General features: G+C 36.9%; 1 protein-coding gene across 1 annotated transcript in view; it reads right to left on the bottom strand.

Moving 5' to 3' along the window:
• The window catches only part of LOC123566185 (nuclear pore complex protein Nup133-like), a 420,170-nt gene that overhangs the window by 369,510 nt on the left and 30,768 nt on the right, over positions 1–19,892 (bottom strand). The gene's annotated exons all lie outside the window — the stretch shown is intronic.

Below are 19,892 nucleotides of genomic sequence, written 5' to 3'. Positions count from 1 at the left end.
GGTACATTAAACTGTATTTATATTATATAAAGTATTACTTTTTTTTTAAGTATATCATAACAGGTTTTTGCAACTATTCTTATCAAATTTGGATGTGTGAATAACAGAACCAGTTTATCATTGTCATTTAGACTCTCAAAGTTTACAAATATAGAAGTAACCTTTTCTAATAGAAGTCTTCGTTCAACAGTATAAAGCGGACAGCATAGAATAACATGTATCTCTGATTCTACAGCATTACAACCAAATGGGCACAATCGTTGATTTTCTGTTAAACCTTCGTAACGACCCGTTTCGAGTCTTATGGGTGTAACACCGCGCCTGAATCTAGACAATGCAAATCTATGAGAGAAAGGCATAAGCAACTTACAATAAGGTTCTACATTACACTCATTCTTAAACATTCTGTAGGTTCGTAACTTATTTTGACCAGCACCATTGACACCAGTTAATCTTGAAATGTCAGTAGACCATTTTTCTAAATGAGTATTTAACAAAACAGTAGACATAGTTTCAATTAAGCGTTTTCTTGAGAAAGGTAATTGCAAGAAGTCATTTAACTCTAAACACTTAAATTTTTCTTTAACAATAAATGGCCAGTTCTTACATCTTGAGTTACCTTTCATACAGGACCAGCTAAAGATCTTTTTATTTATACGTGTATTTTCATAACTCAGACAGCGATACCAATGATTACATACTGAAGTCCACTGATCTATAAGGATTGGCTTCCAACCCATTTCACCATAAACAGCCACATTTGGTGTATATTTTCCTGTTCCAAGGTAGAATCTCATGGCCCGGTGATGGACTGCATTTATACATGAAAATACCTTAGTTCCCCAAATTGAGGAGCCATATGTTATAATTAATAAAGATGTCAAATGCTGAATATCTTGGTACTTAAATTAGGTGTCATAAATTTGTTTCTACATCTGTAAATTCACGGCAGTCGGTCACCAGGTTTCAATACCTCCAATCTTATACAAGATGCAATAAAACCCAAACATGCGTGAAGGTGTGATTTCCTCCAGCTTGCACACGTCGTCCCCTGGTATGTTTTAGGCTATTTTTATAATTTTCTACTTCACCCGAGCACACACTTAGCAAAATATCATTTTTATTATATTGAAATATCTTGAAATTTCCCAATAATATTCTTTCTACCAACGGAAGCATATCTCTCAACATGTCTAAGATAAAAGATGAAATAAAAAAGTCACAGAATTAAAAGAAAATTCTTACGGATCTTATCTATATTATTATTATTATTATTATTATTTTATAGTACAAAATCGATTCAATAAAGAGTAGGCCTTTGATTACAGACTAAAACTATAGAGTTTTTTTACAAATCTAAATGGATCTATAATGTTACACCTGTAACTTGCGTGGGAGGTTGGTCCTGCGCTTATAGCAAAGTTTGAAATTACACTGTATTTCAGATATATTTCATTCATAAAACATACTATTTATGTAACTTTCAAATGAATACTGTAGAAAAATGAATAGAAAAAGAGTGATTTCTGTCATAACGAGAACGAAATATTACATTTTTTATCTGCGCAAGATGTGTGTCTGCGCTAATAATAAATCTGGAAATTACTCTGATAACTCTGATAACTTGAATATCTTTTATAAATCATATTAACTTTTACTTTGATTTACGATTACAGACTAAAACTATAAGGTTTTTTTACAAATCAAAATTGATCTATAATGTAACACCTGTAACTTGCGTGGGAGGTCGGTCCTGCGCTAATAGCAAAGTTTGAAATTACACTGTATTTCAGATATAATTCATTCATAAAACATACTATTTATGTAACTTTCAAATGAATACTGTAGAAAAATGAATAGAAAGAGTGATTTCTGTCATAACGAGAACGAAATATTACATTTTTTATCTGCGCAAGATGTGTGTCTGCGCTAATAATAAATCTGGAAATTACTCTGATAACTTGAATATCTTTTATAAATCATATTAACTTTTACTTTGATTTACGATTACAGACTAAAACTATAGGGTTTTTCTCGTTATGACGGAAATCACGCTTCTTTCTATTTTTTTCTACTCCGAAAACATTTTTATGAAGTTACATAAATAGTATCTTTTAGAATTGAAATATGTTTGAAAGATCAACGTCAGTTCAGAAATTGCTATTAACACAGGAACAACATCCCGCGCAGGCTACGGATGAAACATTATATTCAGATTTTCAAAAGCTACATTTTTAGATTGTAATCGAAAAACGAAGTAAAAGTTAAAATGGTTTATAAAAGATATTCAAGTTATTGGAGTAATTTTCAGACTTCTATTAGCACAGGACACACATCTTGCACACCTACAAAATGTAAAAGGAATTTTATTAGTTATTCATTCTATTTATCTCACTATAAAACATTAAACAATTATATAAGTATAAAAGATCTGTAAGTTCGTCTTTTAATTCTGCTTATTTTTGTTTTATTTTTAATCTTGGCCATGTCAAGAGATATGCTCACGTCTGTAAAAAGAATTGCGCTTTTTCAATATGATGAAAAGAAAAGCGATATGGTGAAATGTGGTAAGTGTGTGGCAATTCAGTCTGTTATGTAAGTCTCCTTTATGTTCTATATTCGGTATAAAATGACTGCGTGTGATCGAATGAAGTAAAATACTTTAGTTATAAAAAGAATAGAGAGGACGATGTGGCTATCCGAAGGAAATCACACCTTCACGCATGTTTGAGTTTTATTGCATATTGTATCATATTGCAGGTATTGAAACCAGGTGACCAACTCCCATGAATTTAATGATGTTGAAATAAATTTATGACACATTTTTAAAACCAAGATTTGCAATATCAGTCTGTAATTGTTAAACAATGTAAAAGTTAGCATGGTTTATGGCAGATATGCATATTATCAGAGTAATTTCCAGATTTTCTATTAGCGCAGGATCGACATCCCGCACAGGCTACGGCGTTTAAAAGTTAAAAAAAGTATAAAAATAAATACAAAAATACTTGTGTTATTAAATATACTTGGGATATTTTGTATCATTTTAATGTTTTTTAACACCTATGACGAATGACTCTTAATACCGTCGTCAACAGAAATTTATAGGCCATAAACTACCAGGGACGTGAGAATCTCATTGAAATTACCGCATAAATACGCTCATTTACTTTAAAAAATGTTTTTCTTTTTCTTTACAAATTCACACCTTTACGCGTGCCTGATCACCGTCAGTTTTACAATTTTATGTAGGCCTACAAGTCTAACACTCTAATGATATTCAATTTTATCGGGAGATATCATCCATATGTTAAAAGCGCAGACTCATTTACCAAACGCGCAAGACAGTTGCCCTGCGCATATAAGAAATAAATAAGGTTGCCCAATTTACAAATCGTTGCGCAGATAACAAATTGGTTATTTGCGTTGCGCGATTTACCAAATGCGCAGATTGGCTATATGCGCGTAACAGAGACAAACATTCTGATATCAGATAAAACATGCAGCCCCAAGGTTTATCTTTGATTTGACCAGGTGACCTAGTTTTTGACCCCAAATGACCAATATTCAAACCTGACCTAGATTTCATCAAGAAGACCATTCTGATCAAATTTCAAGACTATCCATTGAAAATGCAACCTCTATTGCACACATATAGTTTTTCTTTATTTTGACTGGGTGTCCTAGTTTTTGACCCAAGATGACCCATATTCGAAATTTACCTAGATTTCATCAAGACAAACATTCTGACCAATTCTCATGAGTTTCAAACTTAAATTGTGGTCTCTACAGTATTAACTAGATTTTCTTTTGATCTGGCCTAGTGACCTACTTTTTGACCCCACATGACCCAGATTTGGACTTGGCCTAAAAATCATCAAGATAAACATTCTGACAAAGTTTCATGAAGACAGCGTTGTAACTGTTCCCTCTAGAGTGTTTACAAGGCAAATGTTCACACATGATGGACAATGACGAACACCTGACAGTGACCGGTCACAATATCTCACTTTGAGCACTTTGTGCTCTGGTGAGCTAAAAACTAGATGTGTCTGTACAACAAAGGGTGTGCCCCCACTGGTACATTTGTCACATATAAGGGGCAATAAGTTAAATGTTTGCAGTCTTAAGGGGGTATAGCCTCAACAAACATTCTATATAAAGGATTCATTATTCTAGGCCATATAATTTTTGACCTATAAGCATCACAAACAAAAAATCCACTATTTTGGCTATTTCAAGGGCTGTAACTCTGTAATTAGTGCTAAAACCTCAAGAAGAATGCCAAGTGTGCAAGGTCACACCATGATAAAGACTCAAGCAAGGTTTCATTAATTTACATCAAATGCCTTTTGAGCTAGGCATGCCATTAGATGAAAATTTGCGTTTTTGACTATTTCAGGGGCTATCACTTTGGAAATAGGGGGTGGAGCAAGACGAAAAATATGAGGTGCCTAAGTTTATATCATGATAAAGACTCATGCAAGGTTTCATCAATTTACTTCAAGCACTTTTTGAGCTAGGCATGTCACAAGGTGAAAATGTGCATTCTTGACTATTTCAAGGGCCATAACTCTTAAAATGGGGGCGGGGAACCTAAAGGAAAAATAGGAGATGCGCATGTTCATATCATGATAAAGACTCATGCAAGGTTTCATCAATTTATATGAAATACTTCTTGAGCTAGGCGTGTCTCAATGTGAAAATGTGTATTTTTTATTATTTCAGGGGCAATAACTCTGGAAATAAGGGGCGGAGCCAGATGAAAAAGTGCACAAGCTCATATCATGATAAATACTTATGCACAATTTCATCAATTTATATGAAATACTTTTTAAGCTAAGTGCGTTACAAGGTGAAAAATGTGCGTTTTTCACTATTTCAGGATCAATAACTCTAACAAGCGGGCCATGATGGCCTTATATCGCTCACCTGTTATCATTGCACTGAAGGACAAGAAGGTCAAAAAATCATAACCAAGATCAATCAAAAGAATTATGAGAAAAATATAGTTGAAATTTTCTTAAAGTTACTTCAAATAAAACTATTTTCAAATCAGGCCAGTAGTTTCATACAAGAAGTTTTTTTAACCAAAAAGAAAAAAAAAATTCTTACAAGGTACAGATATGTCAAAATACACCTAAAAATTGGAGGTACCATCCATGTTGTACCACAGAAAAGTGGTCTCCATTTTTCCCTACGGCCAATAATAAAAAAGTTACCAAATAAGCTATTTATAGTAACATAAAAGGGAAGTCATTAAAATAAAATTATTGTAAGTGAACAAAAGAAGGATCTGCCAAATAAAAACAAGAGCACTGCAATGTAACGCAAATGCTGAGCAATATATACACAAAACAAAGTCATATGATGTTTGACCCCTAAGTGTGACCTTGACCTTGAAGTGAACCATCCGAAACATGCGCTCTGCAGGTCGTTTCGATGAGGTGAACATTTGTGTCAGGTTTCTTTGAAATCCTTGACGGGGTTCAAGAGTTACAGAGCAGAAGGGAAATTGCTAGCCAACAGACAGACAGACAGACGGACACCGAGGTGATAACAAAATACATCCCTTCGGGCGTATAAAAAGGAATCAAGACCTTATGGTAATACAAGTTGTGTGCAAGTTTGGTTAAAATCAAGTCATAAATAAAGCTGCTATTGTGAAGACAAGGTCAAAATAGCTAATTTTGGCTCTTTCAGGGGCCATAACTCTGGAACCCATTATGGGATCTGGCCGGTTCAAGAAAGGAACCAAGATCTTATTGTGACACAAGTTTTGTGCAAGTTTGATTAAATTCAAATCATAAATGAAGCTGCTACTGTGCAGACAAGGTAAAAATAGCTAATTCTGGCCCTTTCAGGGACCATAACTCTGGAACCAATAAAGGAATCTGGCCAGTTCAAGAAAGGAACAAAGATCTTGTGAGGATACAAGTTGTCTGCAAGTTTGGTTAAAATCAAATCATAAATGAAGCTGCTATTGTGCAGACAAGGTCAAAACAGCTAATTTTGGCCCTTACAGGGGCCATAACTCTGGAACCCATTATGGGATCTGGCCGGTTAAAGAAACGAACCAAGATCTTATGGTGATACAAGTTGTATGCAGGTTTGGTTAAAATAAAATCATAAATCAAGGTGCTATTGTGAAAACAAGGTCAAAATAGCTAATTCTGGCCCTTTCAGAGGCCATAACTCTGGAACCCAAAATGGAATCTGGCCAGTTCAAGAAAGGAACCAAGATCTTATGGGGATACAAGTTGTGTGCAAGTTTGGTAAAAAGCAAATCACAAATGAAGCTGCTATTGTGCAGACAAGGTCAAAATAGCCAATTTTGGCCCTTTCAGGGGCCATAACTCTGAAACCCATAATGGAATCTGGCCAGTTCAAGAAAGGAACCAAGATCTTATGGTGATACAGTTGTGTGCAAGTTTGGTTAAAATAAAATCATAAATAAAGCTGCTATTGTGCAGACAAGGTCAAAATAGCTAATTTTGGCCTTTCAGGGGCCATAACTCTGGAACCCATAACGGGATCTGGCCAGTTCAAGAAAGGAACCAAGATCTTATGGTGATAAAAGTTGTGTGCAAGTTTGGTTAAAATAAAACCATAAATGAAACCACTATTGTGCAGACAAGAAATTGTTGACGCACGCACGCACGCAAATTCTGTCCCTTTAAGGGGCATAACTCTAGAACCCATGATGGGATCTGGCCAGTTTTCGAAAGGACCCGAGATATCATGCCAATACAAGTTTTGTACAGGTTTGATCAAAATTGCTTGCTAGTTGTGGTCTCTATCGTGTTCATAAGAAATTGTGAACGGACGGAGGACGGACGAAGGGCAATCACAAAAGCTCACCCTGTCACTATGTGACAGGTGAGCTAAAAATATGGGGCAGAGCCAGACGAGCTAGAGCTGTCACAGGAGTGACAAATTATACCCCCACAATACGGCCTTGTCACAGAAGTAAGCCAATGTCAAAGTTTAACCTCAAAATCAATAGGGGTCATATGCTGGTCATGATCAACCTCCCTATTAAGTTTCGTGATCCTAGGCCCAAGCGATCTCAAGTTATCGTCTGGACACGGTTTAATTGTTCCGGGTCACTGTGACCTTGACCTTTGACCTACTGACCTCAAAATCATTAGGTGTCATCTGCTGGTTATGACCAACTTTCCTATCAAACTTTCATGATCCTAGGCTCAAGCGTTCTCAAGTTATTGTCTGGAAATGGTTTAACCATTCTGGGTCACTGTGACCTTGACCTCTGATCTACTGACCTCAAAATCAATAGGTGTCATCTGCTGGTCATGACCAACCTTCCGTTTAACTTACTTGATCCTAGGCCTTGATCATCCAGAAACCATTTAACTGTTCCGGGTCACTGTGACCTTGACCCTTGACAGACTGACCTCAAAGTTGAACTTGACCTGCATTTTATGACGTTACACCCGTGTTCCAAAATTTATTACCCTAGGCCCACGAATTCTCAAGTTTTCTTCTGGAAACCGTTTAACTGTTGGGTTCATTGTGACCTGGACCTTTGACCTACTGACCTCAAAGTCCAACGTGACCTGTATTTTATGATGTTTCACCCGTGTACCAAAAGTTATGATCATAGGCCCAAGCGTTCTCAAGATATCATCTGGAAACCGTTAAACTGTTCCGGATCATTGTGACCTTGACCTTTGACCTAAAAGTTGAACTTGACCTGTATTTTAAAATGTTACACCCGTTTACCAAAAATTACTTAAATCGGTCAAGCCTTTCGTGAGTTATTGTCAGGAAACCATGAAAACCAACGGACCAACCGACCGACAACCAAAAAGCTCACTCCTATATACACCCCAAACTTCGATTTGTGGGGGTATAAAAATAAGAGGTGCGCAAGTTCATATCATGATCAAACCTCATGCAAGGTTTCATCAATTTATATTAAATACTTTTTTAGCTTGGCGCTTCACAACTTTTTTCAGACAGATTGACGCACACACGGACAAGACCAAATCTATATGCCCCCACCACTCATAGTGTGGGCACAAAAACATGGCCATGGACAATTTATCGGCACTGGAAGAAATTTTTTAACATTTTTGACAGTTTTAATGATATGCAACAAAGTGAATTGTGTGCCAGAACAATTGTACTTCTGTCTGTTTTTGTACCAAAACTATTCGAACCTAGAAATATTGAACTTTGAAGACAACAGGGCCATGAAGGCCCTGTATCGCTCACCTGACCTATTACACTAAAGATCATTAAGATAGTTTCATTAAGATATGGTCATAAATGTGGCCTCTAAAGTGTTAACAAACTTTTCCTTTGATTTGACCTGGTGACCTAGTTTTTGACCCATATGACCCAGATTCGAACTTGACCTAAAGATCATCAAGATTAACGTTTTGACTAAGTTTCATGAAGATACTGTCATAAATGTGGCCTCTAGAGTGTTAACTAGCTTTTCCTTTGATTTGACCCGGTGACCTAGTTTTTCACCCCACCTGACTCAGATTTGAACATGACCTATAGATCATCAAGATTAACATTCTGACCATGTTTCATTAAGATATGGTCATAAATGTGGCCTCTAAAGTGTTAACTAGCTTTTCCTTTGATTTGACCTGGTGGCCTAGTTTTTTGACCCTACATGACCCAGATTGAAATTGGACTTTGAGATCATCATGAGTAACATTCAGACCAAGTTTCATGAAAATACAGTCATAAATGTGGCCTCTACAGTGTTAACAAGCTTTTCCTTTGATTTGACCTGGTGACCTAGTTTTTGACCCACTATGACCCAATATCGAATTCATCTAAGATTTTATTGAGGGTAACATTCTGACCAAGATTCATTAAGATTGGGCCAACATTGTGACCTCTAGAGTGTTAACAGGCTTTTCCTTTGATTTGACCTGGTGACCTAGTTTTTAACCCCAGATTACCCAATATCGAACGTGTCCAAGGTTTTATTGAGGGTAACATTCTGACCAAGTTTCATTAAGATTGGGTCAAAATTGTGACCTCTAGAGTGTTAACAAGCTTTTCCTTTGATTTGACCCGGTGTCCTAGTTTTTAACCCAGATGACCCAATACCAAAATCCTCCAAGATTTTTTTGAGAGTAATATTCTGACCAAGTTTCATTAAGTTTTGGTTAAAATTGTGACCTCTAGAGTGTTAACAAGCCTTTCCTTTGATTTGACCTGGTGACCTAGTTTTTGACACCAGATGACCCAATATCAAATTCGTCCAAGATTTTATTGAGAATAATATTCTGACCAAGTTTCATTAGGATTGGGCCAAAATTGTGACCTCTAGAGTGTTAACAAGCTTTTCCTATGATATGACCTTGTGACCTAGTTTTTGACCCTAGGTGACCCAATATCGAACGCGTCCAAGATTTTACCGAGAGTAACATTCTGACCAAGTTTCATTAAGATTGGGCCAAAACTGTGACCTCTAGAGTGTTAACAAGCTTTTCCTTTGATTTGACCTGGTGACCTAGTTTTTGACCCCAGATGACCCAATACCGAACTCGTCCAAGATTTCATTGAGAGTAACATTCTGACCAAGTTTCATTAAGATTGGACCAAAACTGTGACCTCCAGACTGTTAACAAGCTTTTCCTTTGATTTGATCTGGTGACCTAGTTTTTGACCCCAGATGACCCAATATCGAACTCATCCAAGATTTTATTGAGAGTAACATTCTGACCAAGTTTCATTAAGATTTGGCCAAAATTGTGACCTCTAAAGTGTTAACAGTCAAATTGTTGACGACGGACTGACGACGGACACAGGGCGATCACAAAAGCTCACTTCGTGCTCAGGTGAGCTAACAACTAGAATGTGTCTGTAGGACACAGGGTGTGCCCCCCACTGGTACATTTGTCACAAATAAGGGGCAATAATTCAAATGTTTGCAGTATTAATGGGGTATAGCCTCAACAAACACTTTATGAAAAGGATTCTTCTAGGCCCTATACTTTTTGAGCTATGAGCATCACAAACAAAAAATCCACTATTTTGGCTATTTCAAGGGCCATAACTCTGTAATAAGAGCTAAGATTCTCAAGAAGAATGCCAAGTGTGCAAGGTCACATCACGACAGAGACTCCAGCAAGGTTTCCTGAATACTAATCTAATACTTTCAGGGCTCCAGATAAGATGCGTATTAGTGTAAATTACGCTTTGAAATAATGCATATACGCACGTCTGTTAATTTTTTAGCGTATAAAAACGTACATGACATTACAGAAACGCATGCAATGACTTTTTACTAGTGTAAACAAAATCTGAATCGTCTGGATGCTTTACATAACAGAGCACGATCGGCAATAATTCTGCCACACTGAACATACACAGGCATTGAATGGTACTCTATACACATAGGTTAAGCTATATTATACACTCAATGCGTGCGTAAATCAAATTGCTGGAAATTAATATTGATGGTAAGGTAGTGTATTTTAAAGAGGTGTCGATTTAAAATACCAACTTCCGGTCTGGAGTAACAACAACATGTCTCTTTCTAAGAATGTATGAAGTAAACAAACGTGCTACGCATTCGTTAGACCAACAAAAAATAACATCGTTAAAGGTATATTGAATAATCTATTGGATTTGGCAGCCAGTGTGAAGCCAAAGCAAGCCGATGGAGAAAAAAGAAGCAACAACTTGAATGCCGAATTGAAACTGAACTGCAAACAAATTCATGGGTGTTACACCCAATAAATATGTTATAAAACTGATTTCTGTTTTTTTCTCATTTACAAATTTTCAGGAGTAAAGTTACTCCTAGTCAATTTCAGGTTTTACCATTTTACTCATTCGCAAGAATTATGATGAGTAAATACTCATAGGCCAAAAAAATTATCTGGAGCCCTGACTTTTTGAGCTAAGCACATAATTTGGTGAAAAAGTGCCTTTTTTTACTATTTCAGGGGCCATAACTTTAAAAATAGGGGGTGGAGCCAGCCAAAAGATTAGAGGTGTGCAAGTTTATATCATGATAAAGACTTATGCAAGTTTTTTTTAACCATTTATATTAAATACTTTATGAGCTAGGTGCGTCACAAGGTGAAAATGCACATTCTTTACTATTTCAGGGGCCATAACTCTAAAAATAGGGGGCGGACCCAAATGAAAAATAGGAGGTACGCAAGTTCATATCATGATTAAGACTCATGCAAGGTTTCATGAATCTATATCAAATACTTTTTGAGCTAGGCGTGTCACAAGGTAAAAATGGGCATTTTTTACTATTTCAGGGGCCATAACTCTGAAAATAGGAGGTGCGCAAGATCATATCATGATTAAGACTCATGCAAGGTTTCATGAATCTATATCAAATACTTTTTGAGCTAGGCATGTCACAAGGTGAAAATGTGCATTTTCGACTATTTGAGGGGCCATACATTTGTAACTCTGAAAATAGGGGGCAGAGCCAGATGAACAAGCAAATTCGATGAACTGGTATCCCCCGCCGAAAGGGTCTGTGGTGAGGAATGGCAAAAAAATATATCCGGCAAAAAGTTAAGAATGTTAATAAGAAGCAAATAATTTCATTAGTCAAAATCAATTTAACAGAAAACAAATGTTTAATTAAAGAAGACATAATAAATGTATGATACTTTGATCCTGACTAAAGAATTTATTTTGAATGGGATATGCCTACTGTAATTAGAGCTATCACTAAAGGTGATGAATGTACCCCCCTCATGCACTGACACAGTACATTGCAATTTGACACACACAAGATTGCATAATTATGTGGACTGTATGTATACAGACTGTATGTATACAGTATAGTAACAAAAAACAAGTCCCATAACTATGCAGAATATTTATCTAAAAGAACGTAACATGCATCATGCACAACTAGAGTTGGTAATGATCACTTGTGTGAAGTTTGATTAAATTATGTGCAAGGGTTCGGAAGATTAGGCGCGCACAAGACTGCATATGCAGACTGTATGTACACAGTATGTTAACAAGAAACAAAGTCCCATAACTCTGCAATTTTTGTTGTTGAAAGAACCTAACATGCCCCATGCACACCTACTGTTGTTACTGATCACTTGTGTGAAGTTCCATTAAATTGTGTCAAGGGGATGAGGAGAGATGGTGCGCACAAGATTGTGTCTATGTATATAGTATAATAACAAAAAACAAAGTCCCGTAACTCTGCAAAAAAATTTTCTGAAAGAACCTAACATGCACCATGCACAACTACTGTTGCTACTGATCACTTGTGTGAAGTTTCATTAAATTCTGTGAAGGGGATGAGGAGAAATGGAGCGCACAAGATTGTGTCTATGTATATAGTATAATAACAAAAAACAAAGTCCCATAACTCTGCAATTTTTTTTTCTGAAAGAACCTAACATGCCCCATGCACAACTTCTGTTGTTACTGATCACTTGTGTGAAGTTTCATTAAATTCTGTCAAGGGGATGAGGAGAAATGGAGCGCACAAGATTGTGTCTATGTATATAGTATTGTAACAAAAAACAGAGTCCCGTAACTCTGCAATTTTTTTTTCTGGAAGAACCTAACACGCCCCATGCACAACTACTGTTGTTACTGATCACTTGTGTGAAGTTTCATTAAATTCTGTCAAGTGGATGAGGAGAGATGAAGCACACAAGATTGTGTCTACGGACAGACGGACAGACAGACAGACAGACAGACAGAAACCAGTATACCCCCCCTTACAACTTTGTTGTCGGGGGGTACAATAAGCTTAGCTTTTAAAATTAAATGCAGTTAATTGAAATGCGAGGTGGGGGAATGGTACAACTTGCATATTGATAAGTATTCAAGGAAGGTTTGAAAAAAATCTAAAATAAGGTATGAAAAAAAAAAAATTTTTTTTTAGAGGGGGGAAGGGGGTTGGGAGGGGGTGTGACCAAGGCAAGTTAATGATCGGGAGCGGGTGTGATGAAGGTAAGGGGGTGACTAAGTGTGGGTACACAATTTCACATGTTTACAATAAATGTGCATGGAAAAGAATGCAAGAAATTTAATGAAATTCTACCAAATGGTAAGTTTGTTATGTATAAATATGTGGATTTTTTATACAATTAAAGGGCAATAACTCTTAATTTACAAAATAAATCTGAACGAAATTGTGTGTACACAACCACATTATGGTGATCTAAAGTCTGTTTAAGTTTCATAGTTCTAGGTCAAATATATCAAAAGTTATGATGCAGAAATTGCCATATTTATAGTACCCTATATAGTTAACACAAGAAACTTCTAAGGGCCATAACTCTAGTGTTAATAGGGCAATTTGACTGAAACTTGGCGGGCCGCAAAAACTCATAGTGGTTAACATGTATATGAAGAAATATTTAAATATTCCCAACCATTTCCTAGACATGGCTCCGGATGGACGGATGGCCGGATGGACGGAAGGAAAGAAAGACGAACAATGCCAAAACTATATCCCTCCGACTTTCGTCTGGGGATAAAAATAGGAGGTGCACAATTTCATATCATGATAAAGACTCAAGCAAGGCTTCATGAATCTATATCATATACTTTTTGAGCTAGGTGTGTCACAAGGTAAAAATGTGCATTTTTGACTATTTCAGGGGCCATAACTCTAAACAAAAGGACCATGACGGTCCTGAATCGCTCACCTCTTCCCACATGACCCAGTTTTGAGTATGACGTCGTTTTTTCTATTATTTGACATAGTGACCTAGTTTTTGAGCTCATGTGACCCAGTTTTGAATTTGACCTAGCTATTATCAATATAAAAATTCTGACCAATGTTCATGAAAATCCATTGAAAAATATGGTCTCTACAGAGGTCACAAGGTTTTTCTATTATTTGACCTGTTGACCTAGTTTTCGAAGGTACATGACCCTGTTTTGAACTTTACCTAGAAATCATCGAGGTGAACATTCTCACTAATTTTCATGAAGATCTCATGAAATATATGGCCTCTAGAGAGGTCAGAAGGTTTTCTTATTTTTATACCTACAGGCCTAGTTTTTGACCGCACGTGACCCAGTTTCAAAACTGACCTAGATATCATCAAGTTGAACATTTAGATTAATTTTCATGAAGATCCATTGAAAAATATGGCCTCTAGAGAGATCAAAAGATTTTAATAATTTTAGACATACTGACCTAGTTTTTGACCCAGTTTTAAACTTGACCTAGATATCATCAAGATGAACATTTAGACCAACTTTCATACAGATCCCATGAAAAGTATGGCCTCTAGAGAGGTCACAAGGTTTTTTTATTATTTGACCTACTGACCTAGTTTTTTTAAGGCACGTGACCCAGTTTCAAACTTGACCTAGATATCATCAAGGTGAACATTCTGACCAATTTTTATGGAGATCCATTCACAAGTACGGCCTCTAGAGAGGTCACAAGGTTTTTCTATTTTAGACCAACTTTCATACAGATCCCATGAAAAGTATGGCCTCTAGAGAGGTCACAAGGTTTTTTTATTATTTGACCTACTGACCTAGTTTTTTTAAGGCACGTGACCCAGTTTCAAACTTGACCTAGATATCATCAAGGTGAACATTCTGACCAATTTTTATGGAGATCCATTCACAAGTATGGCCTCTAGAGAGGTCACAAGGTTTTTCTATTTTTAGACCTACTGGCCTAGTTTTTGACCGCACATGACCCTGTTTCGAACTTGACCTAGATATCATCAAGAAGAACATTCAGACCAATATTCATACAGATCCCATGAAAAATATGGCCTTTAAAGAGGTCACAAGTTTTTTCTATTATTTGACCTACTGACCTAGTTTTTCAGGGCACGTGACCCACTTTCGAACTTGACCTAGAAATCATCAAGATGAACATTCAGACTAACTTTCATAAAGATCCCATGAAAAATATGGCCTCTAGAGAGGTCACAAGGTTTTTCTATTATTTGACCTACTGACCTAGTTTTTGATGGCAAGTGACCCACTTTCGAACTTGACCTAGATATCATCAAGATAAACGTTCTGAACAATTTTCATGAAGATCTTGTGAAATATATGGCCTCTAGAGTGGTCACAAGGTTTTTCTATTTTTAGACCTACTGACCTAGTTTTTGATGGCACGTGACCCAGTTTCAAATATGACCTAGATATCATCAAGATGAACATTCAGACCAATTTTCATACAGATCCAATGAAAAATATGGCCTTTAGAGAGGTCACAAGGTTTTTCTATTATTTGACCTACTGACCTAGTTTTTTAGGGCACTTGACCCACTTTCGAACTTGACCTAGATATCATCAAGATGAACATTCAGACTAACTTTCATACAGATCCCATAATAAATATGGCCTCTAGAGAGGTCACAAGGTTTTTCTATTATTTGACCTACTGACCAAGTTTTTGATGGCACGTGACCCACTTTCGAACTTGACCTAGATATCATCAAGACGAACATTCTCACCAATTTTCATGAAGATCTCATGAAATATATGGCCTCTAGAGAGGTCACAAGGTTTTTCTATTTTTAGACCTACTGACCTAGTTTTTGACCGCACGTGACCCAGTTTCGAACCTGACCTAGATATCATCAAGATGAACTTTCAAACCAACTTTCATACAGATCCCATGAAAAATATGGCCTTTAGAGAGGTCACAAGGTTTTTCTATTTTTAGACCTACTGACCTAGTTTTTGATGGCAGGTGACCCAGTTTCGAACTTGATCTAGATATCATCAAGTTGAACATTCTGACCAATTTTCATGAAGATCTTATGAAATATATGGCCTCTGGAGAGGTCACAAGGTTTTTCTATTTTTAGACCTACTGACCTAGTTTTTGAAGGCACGTGACCCAGTTTCGAACTTGACCTAGATATCATCAAGATGAACATTCTGACCAACTTTCATAAAGATCCAAAGAAAAATGTGACCTCTAGAATGGTCACAAGCAAAAGTTTACGGACGCACGCACGGACGGACGGACGACGGACACCGCACGATCACAAAAGCTCACCTTGTCACTTTGTGACAGGTGAGCTAAAAATAGGCGGCGGAGCCAGATGAAAAATAGGAGGTGTGCAAGTTAATATCATGATAAAGACTCATGCAAGGTTTCATCAATTTATATGAAATACTTTTCAAGTTAGGCGCATCACAAACTTCGGACTGACGCACGCACGGATGCAGGGACAGGACCAAATCTATATGCCCCCATCACTCATGGGGGAGGGGGCACAAAAATGGTCTTGAACCGGATCTTGCATTAAAATATTTCCGTCAAGGCATTTTTTTTTCAGGTCGGTCTTGGGAGAGGAAACAAACAATATTTTATCTTGGGCCTATACAGAATTGTGAATTAATGTCAAGCTATGCTTACATTCATTCAAACGTCATCAGAAATATCTTTTTAAAGAAGAAATTAATATCAAAATGTTTGACATGTTAAATAAGTCCAAATAATGTCTTAAAATCAGCACGTAATAAAAGGATCTATTTAACCATAGGCAAATATTTCAAAAACAAGCACATGTACCTATGCATTTTACGACTGTGAGAAGTTTGATTACATTCTAAATTGAAGAAAAACTATCAGTGTGTCAGAATAATCTGTATAGATATTTTAGTGCTAATTTAATGTAAAGTAAGCACAGATAGTGCTTGCTATCATTGCTATAATTATTGTTGAATTACTGTCGATAATAGGATTTGGGTCATTTATGGACGATTTGGGTTAATTATAGTGTTTGCTGGATCCCAGCATCACACATTATGTTATACAAGGCAGTCTGAAAGACAGCTATATCCCCCGCCATTGTTATCGATAGTGAAAGGGTTTATGGTAATGGGTGGAACCATTAAACAATCGAGTTGTGACCTTGACCTTAAGCTGGCAGGGGTGAATTTTGAATTCTGCACATTGTCTTGATAAGGGGAATATTACAGCCAAGTCATATTAAAATCCTTCAAGGGGTTTAGGAGATACAGAGCAGACATAAAATGGAAGGCTCAAACCTTTGACCTTGAGTTTTGACCTTGACCTTGAACCAACATGAACCAACATGGCTGATGAGTTCTGCACATCATCTTGATGAGGTGATTAATTGACCAAAGTTTCATGAAAATCCTTCAAGGGGTTTAGGAGATACAGAGCAGACACAAAAATGGAAGGCTCAAACATTTTACCCTGAGTTGTGACTTGACCTTAAGCTGACATGGCTGACTCGTGAGTTCTGCACATCGTCTTGATGGTGATCATTTGACCCAAGTTTCTTGAAATTCCTTCAAAAGGTTTAGGAGATACAGAGCAGACACAAAATGGCTGACTCATGGGTTCTGCACATCGTCTTGATAAGGTGATCATTTGACCAAAGTTTCATGGTTATCCTCCAAGGGGTTTAGGAGATACAGAGCAGACACAAAATTGAAGGCTCAAACCTTTGACCTCGAGTTGTTAACTTGACCTTGTGCCAACATGGCTGACTTGTAAGTTCTGCACATCGTCTTGATCAGGTAATCATTTGACCCAAGTTTCATGATTATCCTCAGAGCTCCAGATAAGCTTTTGGTGCAAATGGGTATTTACCCATCACTTTTTGTCTGAATTGGGTATTCGAAATTTGAATTGAGTAAAAATAATATCATTACCCAGCCTTTTCAGAAGTAACTGGGTATTTGCTAAAACCAGTTGGGTATTTTACCAATCTCGCACTAACAATTGAGTATTTTTTGCTTACAGTATACATGGTATATATCATTGAACAGGATTGACTAAGTAGCTAAGTACTTTAATGGCGCCCTTCAATGTTTCATACAAAAATGTATTTAAAATTGTAATGAATGTTCCATACTGTTGTTTTCTTTTTCACTTTTAATGAAGTCGGAGATCAGTTCATCCACAATATCCCGAACGATGTGGTCACCACAATATGCATTCTCCCAAAAGGTATCATCCAAGATTGGTGACACTACATCGTCACAAACAGATAACTGTCATTGTTGAACAGCAAAATATCCCACTAATTAGTTTGTGCTGCAACAATGTTTATTCTTCAACTTCTTTACATTTTATCGGCATAAAATTGTTTACAAAGTATCCAAATAACACCGATCAGCCGACTGAATGGTCCTGTGATTTTTCCGATAAATTGCAACCTGTTCTGCGGTAACGTATAACCAGTCAGTCAAATCTAGCGTTAAAGTCTCGTTACCGTTTTAGTAATACGGAAAATGTGATACACAAGCTATTTTTTATGAATTGGTTATTAGGAACTTTACTTGCGTTTCATTATGCACACTGTATGAAGTCAATTGGGTTTTCTGCAATATTAATTGCGTAAATACGCAAATACGCAGCTTATCTTGAGCTCTGATCTTTCAAGGGGTTTAGGAGATACAGAGTGGACACGAAATGGAAGGCTCAAAGCTTTGACCCTGAGTTGTGACCTTGACCTTGAACCAACATGGCTGACTCATGGGTTCTGCATATCGTCTTGATGAGGTGATCATTTGACCCAAGTTTCAAGCTTATTCTCCAAGGGGTTTAGGAGATACAGAGCAGACACAAAATGGAAGGCTCAAACCTTTGACCTTAAGTTGTGACCTTGGCCTTGAGCTGACAAGGCTGACTCATGGGTTCTGCACATCGTCTTGATGAGGTGATCATTTGACCCAAGTTTCATGAAAATCCCTCAAGGGATTTAAGAGATACAGAACGGACACGAAATGTTATGGACGGACAGACGGAAGGAAGGATGGACAGACGGATGGAGACCATTCCTATAACCCCCCACCACTCGTGGCAGGTGATTAATAAAATAGTTAAAGGGAACCAAGTACTTGTTAAAGCAAGTACCCTTTGTGAAATACTATGTACAGATTTGGACCAATCAGAAACAAGTTCTCTAAATAGCACCAATCAAAGCTCAAAGCTTTCAACAAGGTTTCGAGCTATAGAGCCAGCGCATAGGAGTTTTACCTTAACGGTAGTTGAATGCTATAAACAACAGCAAATATAGGCTGTGCATCGGAAAGCTGAGACAGAGACCCAGAGTTTGGTAACCTACTGAGAGAGTTCCAGCTTATAGACGGTTCAACGTTCTTGGCGATGTACAGCCAAGGCATCGGGGATATACCTATATGGTAGTTGAATGCTACATGTGATAGCATATAGGCGCTGAGCATCCAGGAGTCAGGGCAATCATATAGAGTTGCAACTTTAATTAAGAGGACAGAGGCCAAGCATCTATGCGATAGGACTCGCATGTTGTTGATTCAAAGACATTGTCTGACAGGAACTTCAACAAAAGGACCAGTGAAGTATAGAGTCTCCAGCCTATAGGAGTTTGAGCTAATTATTATTAACTGAAGATTAATAGTTTGAAACATTTAGTGATTTGCCTGATCCCTGAAATCATCTAGCTCATAAATGAAATCATTTAAGAATCATTGGTACACAAATCATTTAGGCAAGGTAGCCAGACGAAAATTTTATATACGAGATATATGGTCTCACCAATAATATACATTTAAACAATGGACATTCTACATCGTTTGTCAGCTAGTCTAAGACATAGTCACCTTAGCGATTGGACCCATTTCATTGTTCAAGATACTAAAGGCGTAGGCACTTCCCTGGGTCATATAACTCATATCCTGACATAGTGAAAATGTTATCAAATGTGCATTGTGAAAACTTGTGTTAAGTCCAAATTTTTTATAATCAGTCTAGCAAAAAATCATAGCAAATGTTTGCCAAATTTAGCAAGTATATTCTGAAGTTTTGAAATATCAGGACTTAATCAAATTCTACACTGTAGAAAAACTCCAAACATGTACAACCTTAACATGCACAAAAAATAAGAATGGCAATTCTGTCCATGGAATGTTACATAACATTATATTTAGCTTATTTCTGGGGACAC

Source organism: Mercenaria mercenaria, chromosome 1 (assembly GCF_021730395.1).
Source record: "Mercenaria mercenaria strain notata chromosome 1, MADL_Memer_1, whole genome shotgun sequence".
NCBI lineage: Eukaryota > Metazoa > Mollusca > Bivalvia > Venerida > Veneridae > Mercenaria > Mercenaria mercenaria.
Note: the sequence above shows the minus strand (reverse complement) of the source record. Positions and strands in the feature narration are given on the sequence as shown.